The 17,781-nt window shown below is 47.5% G+C and overlaps 1 protein-coding gene across 6 annotated transcripts in view; it reads left to right on the forward strand.

The window, feature by feature from the left end:
* The window catches only part of stxbp5a (syntaxin binding protein 5a (tomosyn)), a 281,041-nt gene that overhangs the window by 60,034 nt on the left and 203,226 nt on the right, over positions 1–17,781 (forward strand). The window lies entirely within an intron of this gene.

A 17,781-nucleotide genomic window follows, 5' to 3' on the forward strand; every position in this document is an offset into this window, starting at 1 on the left:
CTCCCATCCCTTTCTCAGCCTAACCTGATCTGCCACCTTCAGATGTGCCTCCTGGACCATAACCACGTCTGCCTTCAGTCCCTTTAAGTGCGCGAACACCCGGGCCCTCTTTACCGGTGCCCGTTCAGGCCTCTCACATTCCAAGTTGTCAGCCGGATCGGGGGGGCTACCCCCCCCGCCCGCCGATTAGCCATCTCCTTTTCTAGGCCAGCCACGTGCCCGCGCCTCCCACACCCTCCAATCCCCCAGGCGGCGGACCCCCGCCCTGACTACTTCTCCTACTTCCAGCTCCCCTTTGGCCAATGCAGCAGCAACCCAGTCGTCGTCATCCCTGCTAGATCCTCATCTAGCCATTTTGCTCCACCCATGACACTCCCGTAAGTCAGCTCACTCCTGCTGACCACGGCCTCTCCTGCCATTCCATCGACCCCCCCAGTGTGAGAACCCCCCCCACCCCTTGGCAATCCGTGTGTGCTCCTCTCCAGCACCCCGCCCCCCCGGCACCGCCTCCATCCTTCCCCAACGCAGGAAAAAGCCCGTGCTTTCCTGAGCCGGCCCCGCCCCCTCTAGCGCAGCTCTTTTTTACGGCCTAACCCCAACTCCCCATCCCCGGGCCTCCACCCCCACTCTTCCTCCGAAGGGCCCTGCCCCTCCAATACCAACTCCCACAGGCCCCACATCAAATCCATTCACCCATCCCCACCCAGCACTCAAACTAAAAAGAACATTCCCCAAACGCAGTAAACACAGTAAACATCCCCCCCCCCCCCCCCCCCCACGACAAACCCTCAATTTGAGTCCAACTTTTCAGTCTGTATAAAGTTCCATGCCTCATCAGGCGTTTCAAAATAGTGGTGCCGATCTTGGAATGTGACCCACAATCACGCTTGCTGCAGCATCCCGAAATTCACCCCCTTCTGATGGAGCACCGCCTTAGCCCGGTTGAAACCAGCCCTCTTCTTAGCCACCTCCGCACTCCAGTCCTGGTAAATTCGGATCTCCGCGTTCTCCCACCTGCTCCGCTCTTTTTTGGCCCATCACAGGACACTCTGTCCATAAAGCGGTGGAACCTCACCACTACAGCCCTTGGTGGCTCGTTGGCTTTGGGACTCCTTGCCAGGACCCGATGAGCCCCATCCAGCTCCAGGGGCCTCTGGAAAGCTCCCGCGCCCATCAGCGAATTGAGCATCGTGCTCATATATGCCCCGACATCGGGCCCCTCCACTCCTTCAGGGAGACCCAGAATCCAAAGATTCTTCCTCCTCGACCTATTCTCCAGGTCCTCGAATTTTTCCGCCCACCTCTTGTGCAGCGCCTCGTGCGCCTTCACCGCCAGGCCCAAGATCTCGTCCTCGTTCTCCAAGGCTTTTTGCCGCACCTCCCGGATCACCACCCCTTGTGCCTTCTGGGTCTCCACAGGCTTCTCAATCGCCGCCTTCATTGGCGCCAGCATTTCTGTCTTCAGCTCCTCAAAGCAGCGTTTAAGAAACTTCTGCTGCTACTGCGCCCGCGCTGCTTGTTCTCCACCCGCCGCCATCTTGCTTTTCCTCCCTCGCACTTTCCGTTGCACCAGGATCACTTTTTTTAACCGCTCCACTCCTGGTCCAATCCATATAATGTCGGGGGGGCCCTTGCTGTCACCTTCCCACACTGGAAGCCGTCGAACAATTGCCGTTGGGGCCTCTCTGAAGAGCCCAAAAGTCCGTTCCCGGCGGGAGCTGCCGAACGTGCGACCTACCTAGACATAGCCGCAACCGGAAGTCCTCAGTTCCAGGGTTTTAACCCAGTGACCGTGAAGGAACGGTGACATAGTTCCAAATCAGGATGGTGTGTGGCTTTGAGGGGAACTTGCAGGAGGATGTGTTCCCATGCATTTACTGCCCACGTAATTTTAGGTGATCGGGATTGTGGGTTTGGAAGGTGATGCTGTAGGCCCCTTGATGAGTTGCTGCTGTGGGTCTTGTAGATGATGCACACTGCTGCCACTGTGCATTGGCGGTGGAAGAAGTGCATGTTGAAGGTGGTGGACAGGGTGCCAATCAGGGGACTGCTTTGTTGTGGATAGTGTTGAGCTTCTTGACTGTTGTTGGAGCTGTACACATCCAGGCAAGTGGCGTATATTCCATCACACTCCTACCTACTGGTTTGTAGATGGGGGACAGACTTTGGGGAGTCAGTCTGAAGAGCAGAATTCCCAGCCTCTAACCTGCTCTTGTAACCAGAGGTCCAGTTCAGTTTTTAGTCAATGGTAACACCTAGAATGTTGATTGTCAGGGATTCAGCGATGATAATCCTACTGAATATCAAATGGTTGGATTCTCATTGCCCTACACCGATGTAGTGCAAATGTTATTTGCCGTTTATCAATCCAAGCCGGAATGTTCAGGTTTTGCTGCTTTTGGACATGGGCCAATCTGAGGAATCGTGAATGAACATTATCAATGAACATTTCCACTTCTGACCTTATGATGTAAGGAAGGTCATTGATGAAGCAGCTGACAATGGTTGAGTCTGTGACACTGTCCTTAGGAATGCAGTAATGTCCTGGGATTGAAATGATTGACCTCCAACAACCATAATCATTTTTGCGCTTGGTATTACTCCACTCAATGGGGTGTGTTCCTCCCCCGTTTTCTAGGGCTCTTTGATGCCATACTCCGTCAAATGGTGTCTTGATGTCAAGGACTGTCCTCTCATCTCATTTCTGGAGTTCAGCTGTTGTCCATTTTTGGACCAAGGCTGTAATGAGGTCAGGAGCTGGCAGAACCCTAACTGAGCGTCAGTGTAGAATCAAAGAATCTACAGTGCAGAAGGATGCCATTCGACCCATCGAGTCTGCACCAGCCCTTGGAAAGAACACCCTACCTAGGCCCACACCTCTACCCTATGCCTGTATCCCAATAACCCCACCCAATCGTTTTGGACACTAAGGGCAAATTATCATGCCCAATCCACCTAACCTGCACATCTTTGGACTGTGGGAGGAAACCGGAGCACCCGGAGGAACCCCATGCAGACACTGGGAGAACGTGCAGACTCCGCACAGACAGTGACCCAAGCCAGGACTCGCGCCTGGGATCCTGGAGCTGTGAAGCAACTGTGCTAACACTATACTGTGCTGCTCCAGTGAGCAGTTCATTGCTGAGTAAGTGTCGTTTGATTGCACTGTTGCTGACTCCTCCCATCAGTTTGCTGATTGAACCGCCTCCCGCTGGCCTGGGACTCCGGGAGGAGCCTGAGGAGATTCCGCCTGTCGATGATCCCGGTGGATCAGGGGCTGGTTTAGCACAGGACTAAATTGCTGGCTTTGAAAGCAGACCAAGGCAGGCCAGCAGCACGGTTCAATTCCCGTGCCAGCCTCCCCGAACAGGCGTCGGAATGTGGCGACTAGGGGTTTTTCACAATAACTTCATTTGAAGCTTACTTGTGACAATAAGCGATTTTCATTTTTTTCATTTTCATTTCATAATTGGAGTATTAATACTGAATATCAAGCATAATCCTGAGTAACTGGTGTTGAATATTGGTCCATCTCCCAGGTACTGGTACTAAGTAACCGACTACACCCTCTATTGCATCTTAAGTACTGATTTCAAGTACCAGACCATGTCCAGAGTACTGGTCCCATCCACATTCCTGACATTATTAGGCTACCTCCTTCCACTATTAAAACCACTTGACAGCTCATTCATTGCTGAAATCCGCATCGGAATATTTGTTACCTCTAGAGTTGGATCATTTCCACATACTCCTAGCTGACCTCCTACATTTTGCCCTCTAAACTTAGGATCATCCAGAACTCTAACTTGCACCAATTCCCTTTCATGTACCATCCCTGTGCTCTCTGACCTACATTGACTCTTGGTCAAATTTGGACTTGTACCAAATATTAGAATCAAATTTAGGAATGCTAGTTTGTTCCAGTGGAATATATGTGCCACTGCTATAAGACTGACCGACTTCAGGCCATTACGGAGTATCACATGAGGGAGCTGTAATTTGATCAGGGAAACTGGGTCTCTTGTATTTGCTCTTTGCTTGCAGAGCACTTGATCTTCCCTCCATTTGCTGTCACTCATTCCACTTTGAATTATTTTCCTTTGTCTCCCCCACTTCTTTTTAAAAAATATAAATTTAGAGTACCCAATTTATTTTTTCCAATTAAGGGGCAATTTAGCGTGGCCAATCCACCTATCCCGCACATCTTTTGGGTTGTGGGGGCGAAACCCACGCAAACAAGGGGAGAATGTGCAAACTCCATACGGACAGTGACCCAGAGCCGGGATTGAACCTGGGACCTTGGTGCCGTGAGGCAGCAGCACTAATCCACTGCGCCACCGTGCTGCCCAGTTGTCTCCCCCACTTCTTGCTGTGTGCTTGATCTAATCGCCTGCACATTTCTGCTGCTGTGACTGGACTTTTGCATTTTTCAAGAAAAACTTGGTATTGCCACGTGTGATGAAGGGAGCTTGAAATGAACCACTCTAGATTTCTGTTGTTGCTAAATTTCGGGATGCTGAGTGGGAACTTGGTCGTAGAATCACACAGTGCAGAAACAGGCCATTAGGCCCATTGAGTTTGCACAGGGCCTCTGAAAGGGCACCCTACTTAAGCCCACACCTCCACCCTATCCCTGTAACCCAGTAACCCTACTAAGGGGCAATTTAGCACGGCCAATCCACATAACCTGCGGATCTTTGGACTGTGGGAGGAAACCAGAGCATCCGGAGGAAACCCACACAGACACAGATACAGGGAGAATGGGCAAACTCCACAGACGGTCACCCGAGGCCGGAATCAAATCCGGGTCCCTGGAGCTGTGAGGCAGCAGTGCTAACCATTGGATTGGATTTGTTTATTGTCACGTGTACCGAGGTACAGTGAAAGGTATTTTTCTGCGAGCAGCTCAACAGATCATTAAGTACATGGGAAGAAAAGGGAATAAAAGAAAATACATAATAGGGCAACACAAGGTATACAATGTAACTACATAAGCACCGATATCGGATGAAGCATACAGGATGTAGTGTTAATGAGGTCCGTCCATGCCACCATGCTGCCCACCCTGGAGCTTTTGTCACGTGACATTCCACATGCAACCACACTGTCTGGTCAAATGTCATCATCTATAAAACAACCCCCTGTGATAGTTCATCTCTCAGGTTTCTCACGACAGTATCCAGGAGAATGATCTTCAGTGTCTGGAGTCTTTGAACAACCCTGGAGGTTTGGCAGCAGTAGCAAAACTGTGAGTAATTAACTTGTGCTGACTAAGAAGCAGCAGCAGCAAAAGAAAAGCAGAGCTCCTGGAACTGACTCCAGAGAAATTTGACTGAAATTTAGGTTGATGGCCGGGTCTTCCTTTAGCCCAGGGCACCAACAGAGATGGGGGTCAACTAATGCCTCACAGATGAAAGTGATGGTTAAATATGGTCTGCTGTGGCTCATTTGACAGTAACTGAAGTGAACATGGCAGCCCTCGGTACTGTTTTTTCTTTTTATCACCTGACTGTAGCAATTGATATAATCGCCACATCTTACCACAAGGATCTGATGAAATTATTCTACTGGTGACTCAACTTTCACTATCTTTGCGGAAGGAGGTTCAGTGAAGATCAGACGTTTTCACGGAATGTGACAGTTGCAAAGTTCCTCAGAAATATTACATAACATTATAGAGTTCAGAGAAGAATTGACCTTAGCAGGAAGTGGGAATCGATTCTGTTGCATTCAAGAATGGAATGAGGCAGTGCGCAAAGCCTTAAGGGGAATGTTGATCTGCTGACTCCTCTGAGTGATGACTTAAATATAATTTAATCATTTAAATTTTGAGAAATCATATGCTTTTAAGAGGAAGTTACCAAGCCATCCAATTAAAGGAGCACTGAACTCGGCTTGAAATGAAACCTAAATGGCCTGTCAGCTCTGCCCTTTAATTCTTGGGATTTGGGTGTTGCTAGCAAGGCCCCTTTATTGCCACCCCTGTTGCCGTTAAATAATGTAAACAGCAATGTTTGAATGACTGCATTCCATATGGAGAAGGTATTCCAACAGCGCTGTTTGGTAGGGAGTTCCAGGATTTTTAATAGGGACAGTGCAGGCACAGTGATTAATATTCATGCTGAGATCATGTGACTTAGAGCTGCTGATGTTTGGGCTGAAGTAGCCGACAAGAAATTCTGATATTTCTGCATAATCCTCTTATCGAGGAATGTAGGTCATCAGAGTATAAGCGCTGTTACAACTTTGTCCTACCCCCCCCCGCCTCAAATCATTGGTAAAGTGAAGTAGGTGTTGTTGACATGCTATCAAGTGGCACTTTCTCAGCAATAACTTGCTCATTGCTCAGTTTGGGTTCGGTCAGAGTGACTCTGCTTCCATCCAACATAAAAGTCAGAAGCAGGGATGTTTTCTGGTGATTGCACAATGTTCAATTCCATTTGCAGCTTTTCAGAGAACGAAGCAGCCTGTCCCCGCTTTGGCAAGACCTGGACAAGCTTCAGGCTTGATCTGATAAAGTAGCATTTGATATTTGCATCTCAAGTACCAGCCAATGATCATCTTCAACAAAAGAGAATCTAACCTTCTACCCATGTTCAATGGCATTACCATCGCCAAACCCTGCACCATTAACTTCCTACGGGTTGCCATTGACCAGAAACTTGACCAAACAAATAAATACTATGGTTTTAAATCCAGTTCAGAGGCTGGATTTCTGTGGCAAGTAATTCATCACTTGACACCCCAAATCCTGTACATCATCTGCAAGGCACACATTTTCTTTTTATATTTGTTCATGGAATATGGGCAATGTTGGCAAGGTCAGTATTTGTTCCCATCTCTGATTGCCATTGAGAAAGTAGTTGAACTGTTTACCTGTGCTACTCCAGTCCACGTGGCATAGGTACGTTGCCGTTGGCAGTCCCTCAATTTGAGGATGATGCGAGTTTCTGCCATGGGTCTTCATGAGACTGAATATGCCAATTCCTGATCCACAGATCTTCGGGCATCATTGAGACATGACTCAAAGTGTGATGCAGCTTAATGGACAAGTTGCTCATTTTAATGATTGGTAGAAAGTTCCTCCCAGTCATTAATTTCAATGCTGCCACATTTCAAGGAGAATTGTGTAGTGTCTTTGAAACCCCTTATTTGTCTTTCCCCGAAATGTTGTCCATTTGAGAGTTGATGCTTTTTGGACATCTGGACACATCCAGTCCATCGAAGTTGATTTTGCAGTTTTGCCTGAATTCTGGGGGCAATGGCTTCAAGAAGGGCTATCAGAATTTGTCTTGACCGTCCTCCCATTGAATCTGGAGGATGTGGCGGAGGTCCAGGTACACCCCAGTTCTGTTAGAAATGGAGTTCTAAGTGTTTGACCCTGTGACAGTGAAGGAAAAGTGATTCTAATTCAAAGTCAGGACGGTGTGTGACTAAGCAGCGAGTTTGCAGGCGATGGTGTACCCATGCGTCAAGAGTGCGGTGCAGTCCTTTCCACTTGGCTGGCTGAATGCTTCTCCAACAAAACTCGACACCATCCAGGACAAAGCCTACTTAACCATCCAAAATATTAATTTCCTCCATTACTGGAGCAAGGTGACAGCAGTATGTACCATCCACAAGATACACTGCAGCAAATCATCAAACCACGTTTGACTGTGCTTTCCAAACCCATGATCTGTACCTATAAACAAGTGCAGCAGATGCATGGAAATACCGCCACTTGCATGTTCCCCTCCAAGTCCCATACTTCCTGACTTGAAATTATATCTCTACTCCTTCACCATTGCTGAGCTAAAATTGTGAAATTTCCTCCCTAAAAGTACTCTGGATGTACCTGCACCCACAGATGGATTCACCATTACCATCACTTTGTTTTTTAGAAAACATTTTATTGAGGCATGTATAATTGTAACATTTTAACATACCAACATTCTAAATAGCAGAGCGGTCCGATAAACGCAAAAACCCCACAGTAACATACCAACCCCCCCCCCCAGCTACCCATATATTAGATTCACTGCCCTTATTCACCATTTCCAAACCTCCCCCAATTCCCCTTCCCCCTTCTGCGGACGGTCAGTTTTCCTTAAAAAAGTCAATGAATGGCTGCCACCTCCGACGGGGGTAATAAACCCCTCTAGCCTGTGAAAAAACCCTGGGCTTGTGGCGTACCGAGCCGGTGAGAACGGCAGAGGTGCTGTTAACAGAGCCTCCAGACTCATGCCCTTCCAAGATGCTGCCTCTACCCACTCCCACACCGACTCCTCCCCCACTACCCACTTGCTAACCATCGAAATATTAGCCGCCCAGTAGTAATTAATAAAGTTTGGAAGAGCCAAGCCCCCCTCCCCGCACCCCGCTCAAGAAGGGCCTTCTTCACCCTCGGGGCTTTCCCAGCCCATTTAAAACCTGAGATCGCCGTGTTAACTTTCCTAAAAAATGTTGTGGGATAAAGATTGGGAGACACTGAAACACAATCAGCAATCTCGGGAGGACTGTCATTTTCACAGTCTGTACCTTTCCTGCCAATGACAGAGGGAGCACGTCCCACCTGCGAAAGTCCCCTTTCATTTGCTCAATCACCCTGCCCAAATTTAGTTTATGAAGCTGGCCCCAGTTCCTTGCCACCTGAATCCCCAGATACATAAAACTCCTTCCCACCACTTTGAACAGCTTCACCCTCAGTCTCCTCTCCTGCCCCCTTGCCTGGATCGCGAAGACCTCACTCTTGCTCATGTTTAGTTTGGAACCTGAGAACCGACCAAATTCCTCCAGTATTCCCATAATTCCTGCAATCATCTCCCCCCCCCCCCCCCCCCCCCCCCCCCCACCCAACGGGTCTGTTATATACAGGAGCAAATTGTCCGCATAGAGCGAGACCCTATGCTCCACCTCCCCTCTCACTATCCCCCGCCAAACGTTCGATGCCCTCAGCGCCATTGCCAAAGGCTCTATGGCCAGGGCAAACAGTAGTGGGGAAAGTGGGCACCCCTGTCTTATCCCCCTGCACAGAATAAAATACTCTGACCGGATCCGGTTGGTCCTTGCATTCGCCAGCGGTGCCTAATATCGCAACCAAACCCAATCCACGAATCCCTCCCCGAACTCAAACCTTCCCAGGACATCCCACAGGTACCTCCACTCCACCCATTCAAAGGTCTTTTCTGCATCCATGGCCACCACCACCTCGCGCCCCTCCGCAGGCATCATTATCACTTTTAGGAGCCGTCTAATATTGGACATTGGGTGTCGTCCCTTACAAATCCCATCTGGACCTCCCCTATTATCTCCGGGACACCATCCTCTATGTACATGGCCAAGATCTTTGCCAGCAATTTTGCATCCACATTTAACCGGGAGATCGGTCTGTACGACCCACAGCTCTCCGGATCCTTATCCCGCTTCAAAATAAGGGAGATCAATGCCTGCGATAACGTTGGGAGGAGCACTACCCAGCTCCTTGGACTCATTAAAAGCCTTTACCAGGAGCGGCCCTAGCAACCTGGAAAACTTTTTCTAGAACTCAACCGGGTATTGCATCGCCCCCAACCCATCTATAACCTCCCCAAGTCCAATTGGGGCTCCCAATTCCTCCACCAACTCATCTATCCTCGCGAACTCCAGCCCCCCAGGAATCACTTGATACCCTCCTCCCCAGCTGGGGGTTCTGATTCATACAAGCTACTGTAAAACTCCCGAAACACATGATTCACCCCGCCGGATCCAAAACCAACTTCCCCGCCTGTATCTTTTACTTTCCCAATCTCTCTCGCCGCCTCCTGTTTCCCCAGCTGGTGCGCCAACATCCTGCTGTTTTCTTCCCCATATTCATACACCGCCCGCTTCACCCTCCTCAGCTGTCCCTCCGCCTTAGCTGTGGACAGGAGCCCAAATTCCAGCTACAGTCTCTGACGCTCCTTCAGAAGCCCTTCATCCGGAGACTCCGCGTACCTCCTGTCCATCTGTAAAATTTCGCCTACCAGCCTGTCCAACTCTGCCCGCTCAGTCTTCTCCTTATGTGCCCGAATTGAGATGAGTTCCCCCCTAATAGGGGCAGCACGGTAGCACAAGTGGATAGCACTCTGGCTTCACAGCGTCAGGGTCCCAGGTTTGATTCCCCGCTGTCACTGTCTGTGTGGAGTCTGCACATCCTCCCCGTGTCTGTGCGGGTTTCCTCCGGGTGCTCCGGTTTCCCCCCACAGTCCAAAGACGTGCAGGTTAGGTGGATTGGCCATGATAAATTGCCCTTAGTGACCAAAAAGGTTAGGAGGGGTTATTGGGTTACGGGGCTAGGGTGGAAGTGAGGGCTTAAGTGGGTCGGTGCAGACTCGATGCCGAGTGGCGTCCTTCTGCACTGTATATTCTATCATAACCACCTTCAGTGCCTCCCACACCACCCCCGCCGAAACCTCACCTGTGTCATTGATCTTTATGTATCCCCGAATGGCCACCCTCACCCGTTCGCACACCTCCGCTAATAGTCCCACATTTAACCTCCATTGCGATCACTGGGCCTTTCCTTTGTTGATTTGCAGGTCTACCCAGTGCAGGGTGTGGTCTGACCCCACAATTGCTGAATATTCAGCATCCACCATCTCCGCCAGCAGCGTTTTGTCGAACACAAAGAAGTCTATCCAGGAATATACCTTGTGTACATGGGAGTAGAATGAAAACTCCTTACTCCTTGGCCTCCCAAATCTCCTGCGATCCACACACCCCCATGCACTCCATAAACACCCGCAGTTCCTTTGCCATAGCTGACACCTTCCCAGACCTGGAACTCGACCGATCCAGTCTCGGATCCAGGGCCGTGTTGAAATCTCCCCCCATAATCAGTCAATATGAATCCAGGTCCGGGATCTTCCCCAGCACCAGTCTGACAAACTCAACGTCATCCCAGTTTGGGGCATATATATTCACCAATACCACGACCATTCCCTCCAACTACCCACTAACCGTAACATATCTACCCCCTGGGTCCGCCTCTATCTTCCCCCACCTCGAACGCCACCCGTTTATTGACCAGGATTGCCACCTTCCTCGTTTTAAAGTCTAATCCCGAATGAAACACTTGCCCAACCCATCCCTCCCTCAACCTAATCTGATCCCCCACCTTCAAATGTGTCTCCTGCAACATGGCCACGTCTGCCTTCAGTTGTCTTAAGTGCGCGAACACACAGGCCCGTTTTTAAAAAAAATCTTTTTATTGGCTTTTCTGTTATTTCTAAACAGTTGTGTGTATACATTACATTTTTCTTGCCCGCGCTAATTTACTTTACTGTACAGAGGTTTATTTTGTCCTTCATTTAACTAACTCTCTGTACATTTCATTGCCCTCTGGATTGGTCTTTAATTTCGTCGTCCCCCCTTCCTCTTTTTCTTGTGGTTTCCCAACCATCCTTCCTTCCTTCCTCCTCTTCTCCCCAGGTTCCTCATCTATCATGTTGTTGTTTTCTTTTTATTCTTGTCCAAGGTTGTGGGGGTGAGGGTGAAGCCATGCCTGATAGTGGCAAACTTCGGGGTATTGGAGCAGCTGGAAGTACACATGGGGAAGGCAGCCAACGCCCTTACTTTCGCTTCCCTAATCGCACAACGGAGAATCCTGCTTGGCTGGCCCCCCCCCCGGTCTTCAGCTCATCCCCCACTTTGCTACCGTGAACTAGCCCTCCCAGCTGGCCTGGCAGCCCCCGCCCATGGTGCCTAGCATCTAACACCCCACTGGTTCCCCCCCCCCGCTCTTAGTGCAAACAGTCAAAACAACAAAACAAAGGCAAGAAGCAAAAACAAACAAACAATCCCTCCCAAGGTCCGCGCACAAAGGCCCACCCCTCCTCCCTTTACCAATTACTATATACCAGCGTAACCACAAACCGAGCCGAAAAAAACCAGCAAGAAACGAGCAAAACCCCCAGAATAAGCACAGATCCAAAGTTTTACAAAACATAGTTCAGTTCTCCTCCGTCAAAGTACAAGATCCTCCTTCTCCTGTCAGTCTATTCTCCTTCATAAAGTCCGCTGCCTCCTCCGACAAGCCAAAGTACCACTCCCAGGCCCCGTAGGTCACCCGTAGGCGGGCTGGGTACAGTAGTCCGAACTTTATGCCCTTTTTGTACAGGGACGACTTGACCTTATTAAAGCTCACCCTCTTTGTGAGCTCTGCCCCCAGGTCTTGATACACCCGGATCTCGACATCCTCCCACGTACATTGCCTTGTCTGCCTGGCCCATTTCATAATGCGTTCCTTGTCCAGGAGCCGATGTAATCACACCACCATCGCCCTCGGCGCTTCACCGTCCTGGGGCTTGCGAATCAGTGCCCTTTGGGCCCAATCCACCTCCAGCGATCAATCAAACGCAGCTTCTCCAACATCTTCCCCACATACGCACCAATGTCCGATCCTTCGATTCCCTCCGGCAGACCCACGATCCGAATGTTCTGCCTCTAAGAATGATTTTCCAGGTCCTCCACTTTCTCCAGCAGCCTCTTCTGCTGGTCATGCAGCATCCCAATCTCTGCTGCCATCGAGGTGGACTGGTCCTCATGCTCCTCCGCCAGCGCCTCCAACCTCTGGATCGCCTGACCGTGGACCACCAGTTTCGTATCCATGCGGTCAAGTCCACCGCCTGGGTCAGGTCCTGCGCACTCCACTTCTGTTGTTGGGTGAACTTCTCATTTAAGAAGCTCACCAACTGGTCCATCGACCGCTGAGCTGACAGGGTCCGACCCTGTTCGTCCGCCATCTCCATGTGCGCTGTCCGCTCCTCACTCGCCACCACTGCCCGGTTCGTTCTTTTCCGATGACTTCTGGGCCGCAGCTCCTTTCTTCTGTTTCTGCTTCTACACCCTTTCTCTTCAAATTTTCTGCAACAATCCGGCTTAAAAGCCACACAAAGACCACCATGAGCGGGAGCTGCCAAATGTGCGGCTCCTCACTCCATGGTCACCACCGGAAGTCCCACCATTATCATCTCAAGGGCAGTTAAGGATGGGCAATATCGCTGGCCTTGCCAGAGATGCTTGCATTCCATGAATGAAGAAAACAAAGTGAAAAGCTTGAGAGCATAAGAAATGAATAAATGGTCACGGTAGCATTGTGGATAGCACAATTGCTTCACAGCTCCATGGTCCCAGGTTCGATTCCAGCTTGGGTCACTGTCTGCGGAGTCTGCACATCCTCCCCGTGTGAGCGTGCGTTTCCTCCGGGTGCTCCGGTTTCCTCCCACAGTCCAAAGATGTGCAGGTTAGGTGGATTGGCCATGATAAATTGCCCTTAGTGTCCAAAATTGCCCTTAGTGTTGGGTGGGGTTACTGGGTTATGGGGATAGGGTGGAGGTGTTGACCTTGGGTAGGGTGCTCTTTCCAAGAGCCGGTGCAGACTCGATGGGCCGAATGGCTTCCTTCTGCACTGTAAATTCTATGAATGTCCAACTTAAATGAGAAGCAAAACCTGGATCCTTTCCACAGGCCTGAAGAGACTCCAGGATGAAGGGTTGAAACCCATAGTATCAGCACTGCTAGGGTTGAAATGGCATTAACAGTAAGATAAATTGGCAAGATAGTGACCAGGTGGCACTGAGCCTTTTTCAAAAAGATTGAAGATTGCCAAATTAAAGTCTTCTGGAAGCGGAGTAGTTTCTCATTTTGAAGTTACGGGAAAAGTACACAAAGAAATTAGTGAACTCTTCAGTGAATGTGGATTTTGACACAGCAGGAAACGGAATGAGAGGGATGTAAAAGCTGGACAGAATGGAACAGACACCAGAAAATTAAGAGGAATATTTGAACCAAACATTTGTCAGTGGCTTATTGACTTTCTCTGCTGTTACGTGGCTCGAAGTCACAGAATTATGCGGTGCAGAATACCATTCAGTTCATCATGCCTGTGCTGGCTCTTTGAAAGAGCTGTCCAATTAATCCCACTCCCCTGTCCTTATCCTTAGCTCAGCAATGTTTTCTCTTTCATGTACCCAATTCCCCATCAAAAATTATTATTGCTTCTGTTTCTGTCATCCTTTCAGGCAGCACATTCCAGAGCATGATTCATTAGATAAATTAATTCTTCTCCTCTCCTTTGGTTCTTTTGCTAATTATCTTCAATTTATGTCTGGTTACTGATTCTCTGGTGGACTGATTTCTCATTCTAATTCATCTTGTTAGTACACATGCAATTGTACCAGTGCAAGATCAGGTCTTCATCGAAACATCATGTTTTGTGATTCCAGATTGAATGCCACCAAATAGTGATTTGTTGGTACTTAAATAACTATTTTTCCCTTTTTGATCATTTACTTTGTATGCGTATTAATGAATCAGTGAGCCAAAGGTACACCCAAGTGATCGCATAGCTAATTAAAAGCAGTGAAGCTAAAAGAAACAAAAATGCATAGAAATCAAGAGACCTGGTATAAGCAATAAGTCACAACCTGGTATAAGCAATAAGTCACAGTTAAAGATGCACACAGCTAAAGCACATCTGTCCTTGGTCCCTTTCAGTCATCCCATTATGGTCATGTCTTAATTAGCTCAGTGCTGCTCATGAACACAAGTGATCAGATAAGCTTATTCAGAGACATATTTGAGTACCTACTTTCAGGTGTCCTTTACCCCCTTATGTATGGAGGTGTCCTTTCTGTATATCCACTCGCACAGTTCATGACTTGCAATCCACATTTAGCCTCAGGCCCATATTCAGCAGAAAGCTGTTTTAACTCATACACTGGTCATTTCATTTGCCCTATAGGCTGTCTCGGACAACAAGACATTTGGGTAGTGTGGACTGCCATCCACACTCTTGCCAGTAGAAGCAGGTTCTTACCTAATCAGTCAACGCCCCTCCTGAACCTTCTCTTCTCCAAGGTGTACAATCCCAACAACTCTAGTCTCCCAACTTAATTGAAGTCCCTCAATCCTGATACCATTAAAAAAAAATGGGTTTAATTAGGAACCCTTCATCCTCTTACTGGGAGAATGGCTTTGATTCTTTTGACTTGACCAAGTTTGTAAGGTTAAAAAAAACTTCAGTCATCAATGCAGTTTATTGTGTCCAGATGTATTTCTTGGTCACTGCTCATTGAGTGTGAGATGGTGATTAGGATCCTGGTTTGAGTAAAGTATCTTGGTCATCAGACTGAAGTCTCAAAGTGTTAAAATGAAACTAAAGGGAAATACAGCAAATACTGGAAATCTAAAATTAAAACAGAAAATGCTGGAAGTCGGGCCGCAGAGAGAAATGGTTTTGGAAGATCATTGATCTCAAATGCAGCTTTTTGTTTCTTCATATAATGACTGACTTGAGTATTTCCAGCAATGTTCTTTTATTTATCCGAAGGTCTCAAATTTTAAAAAATATTTTTTATTTGGGTTTTTCAAATTTCTTTGCTAACTTTACAGGGTCAGATATGGCCAAAACACATATTTACAGTAATTCATGTACGTTGTGGTTCAGGCAGTAAATTGCCATTGCCTGCGATCGTCTTCTCTTCGGCCTGTCCTGGGTTCTTCTTGGATGCATTCATTCATTCCCCCTCCCTCCTTTCACTTCCTTATACCTTGACTTGTCCCGTGCCCTTTCCCGTCACTACTTTTTTTTTAAATATAAATTTAGAATACCCAATTAATTTTTTCCAATTAAGGGGCAATTTTGCATAGCCAATCCACCTATCCTGCACATCTTTGGGCTGTGGGGGCGAAACCCACGCAAACACTGGGAGAATGTGCAGACTCCACACGGACAGTGACCCAGAGCCGGGATTGAACCTGGGAAATCACGCCGTGAGGCAGCAGGGCTAACCCACTGCTCCAGTGAGCTGCCCCTCCCCTCCCTACTTTATTGAGTGCTGACTACGATCAAGTCTTGACATAAGTTGGTGAATGGCTTTCGCATCCTGTGAAAGCCTCCTTCTGAACACACAGATAGCGAACCGTCAGTGTCCCCTCGTCCTGACCTAAGATCTCAACTTTTTGATGTCCTGTTTTGACCTGGCCATGGGAGTCCAGATGCAGAGCTTTTGATAGGGCTGCCTATATAATTCCTTGAAATACAATAATTCTTAAGGATTGGGTTATGACTCCATTGCAGAAATTGCTTGTTCATCCTTTTTTGGAAGGTCTATAAAAAAGCCAGTCAGGTGAACAACACTGATGGCATTGTTCTATTGAATCCATTCATTAATTTGTTTGAAGCTGCGGTGTTACCCACTTTTTCTTTTCTTTTTTTAAATGATTATCTATGAATAGAACTATTTGATAATATAATCTGTTGCTAAGCATCTATGATGGTATTCTGAAATGATGAGGGCACAATCAGAATCTTGCATATAATGTTAATAAGTAATAATGGTTTATTGTCAATCCAGGGCATGCTGTCCCAGATTACCCACAAGGTTTCATTTCAGTGCACAGGAGACACCAATTTGCTTTTGAGACTTGATGAGAAAAACTATCTGGAGGAATCTGATTTACAAAACACTGAACAGCGAGTACTATCCGTATGCAAGAGAGAAATGTAATCTAATGTTCGTCTTTTTCTATGTATTGTGTTAGGGTGTGAGAGTCTGCTACAGAAATAATCACATTTTTGGAGTTGGGCCTTTTGTATTGAGAGAGTAAAATGTGCTTGTCATGAAGGAAATCATTTTTTTTCCAAAGTGATTTTAGCGGTGGAGAAGAAATGAAAGTTCTATTGAGGCCAGAGGTATTCAAGTGCAGGAGGGTCAATAATTGATGGAGGACCCAGTAGGAGGTGGAGTCATTGGTTAGACTTAAGTTGTCTTTGAATGGTAGATTTGAAGGGGATAGCGAAGATTTTAATGCAGCAATTGAATAAGTTGAGTGAGAGGAGTGGAAATTGTGCACATTAGGGGCAGGAGTGCTACTTGCCTAAAAAGGCCAGCCATGGGTAACTTGAGAGGTAAATCTAGAAGAAAAATTCATGAATGCAAAAAGTAACACATCCTGAAGCATTGTTCCCCTCCAAGTCACTCACCATCTTGACTTGGAAATATATCGCCATTCCTTCACTGTTGTTGGGTCAAAATCCTGGAATTCCCTCCCTAACGGCACTGTGGGTGTTCCTAGACCTCGGGGACTGCAGCAGTTTAAGAAGGCAACTCACCGCTACCTTCTCAAGGGCAATTAGGGATGGGTAATAAATGCTGGCCTAGCCAGTAACACCCATAAGTGAATTGAAAGAAAATTGGAATGACACGAGCAGCAAAAGTGACAAAGGAAGTATAGCTGCAAAAATGGAATATGCAAGCAATCTTGCAAAGTGAGCACTAACATTTTACAATTATATTCCGACAAAAGATGGTTAAGAGCAGTGTTCCCTTGAAAACTGGGAGCGGCGATATTGTCAATTGAAATGAGGAAATGTTGGGCACACTGAATAATTACTTTGCAAAAGTATTTATAGTAGAGGAAGATGTCAACACACTGGAAATCGCAAGGAAAGTAATGTTGAATTGGGCCAGGGACTCCAAACAGAATAACAGCAATGAAGAAAGTAAGTTTGCATTTTAATGTGATAAAATGTCCCAAGGTATTTAACAGGAGTATTATAAAGCAAAATTTGACACCAAGCCAATTGAGGCATGTTTAAAATATTAGGGTAGGTAACCAGCAGCTTGATTAAAGGTTTTAAGGAGCACCTTTTATAAAAAAAAAAAAAAAAGAAAGCGAGGCAGAGAGGGTCAGGGATGGAATTCCAGAGCTTGAGGTCTAAGCAGATGAAAGAACAGCTACCAATCATGGAGCATTAAAAACCGCTTTGCTTGAGAG

This window comes from Scyliorhinus torazame, chromosome 1, assembly GCF_047496885.1.
Source record: "Scyliorhinus torazame isolate Kashiwa2021f chromosome 1, sScyTor2.1, whole genome shotgun sequence".
In the NCBI taxonomy this organism is placed as follows: Eukaryota; Metazoa; Chordata; class Chondrichthyes; order Carcharhiniformes; family Scyliorhinidae; genus Scyliorhinus; species Scyliorhinus torazame.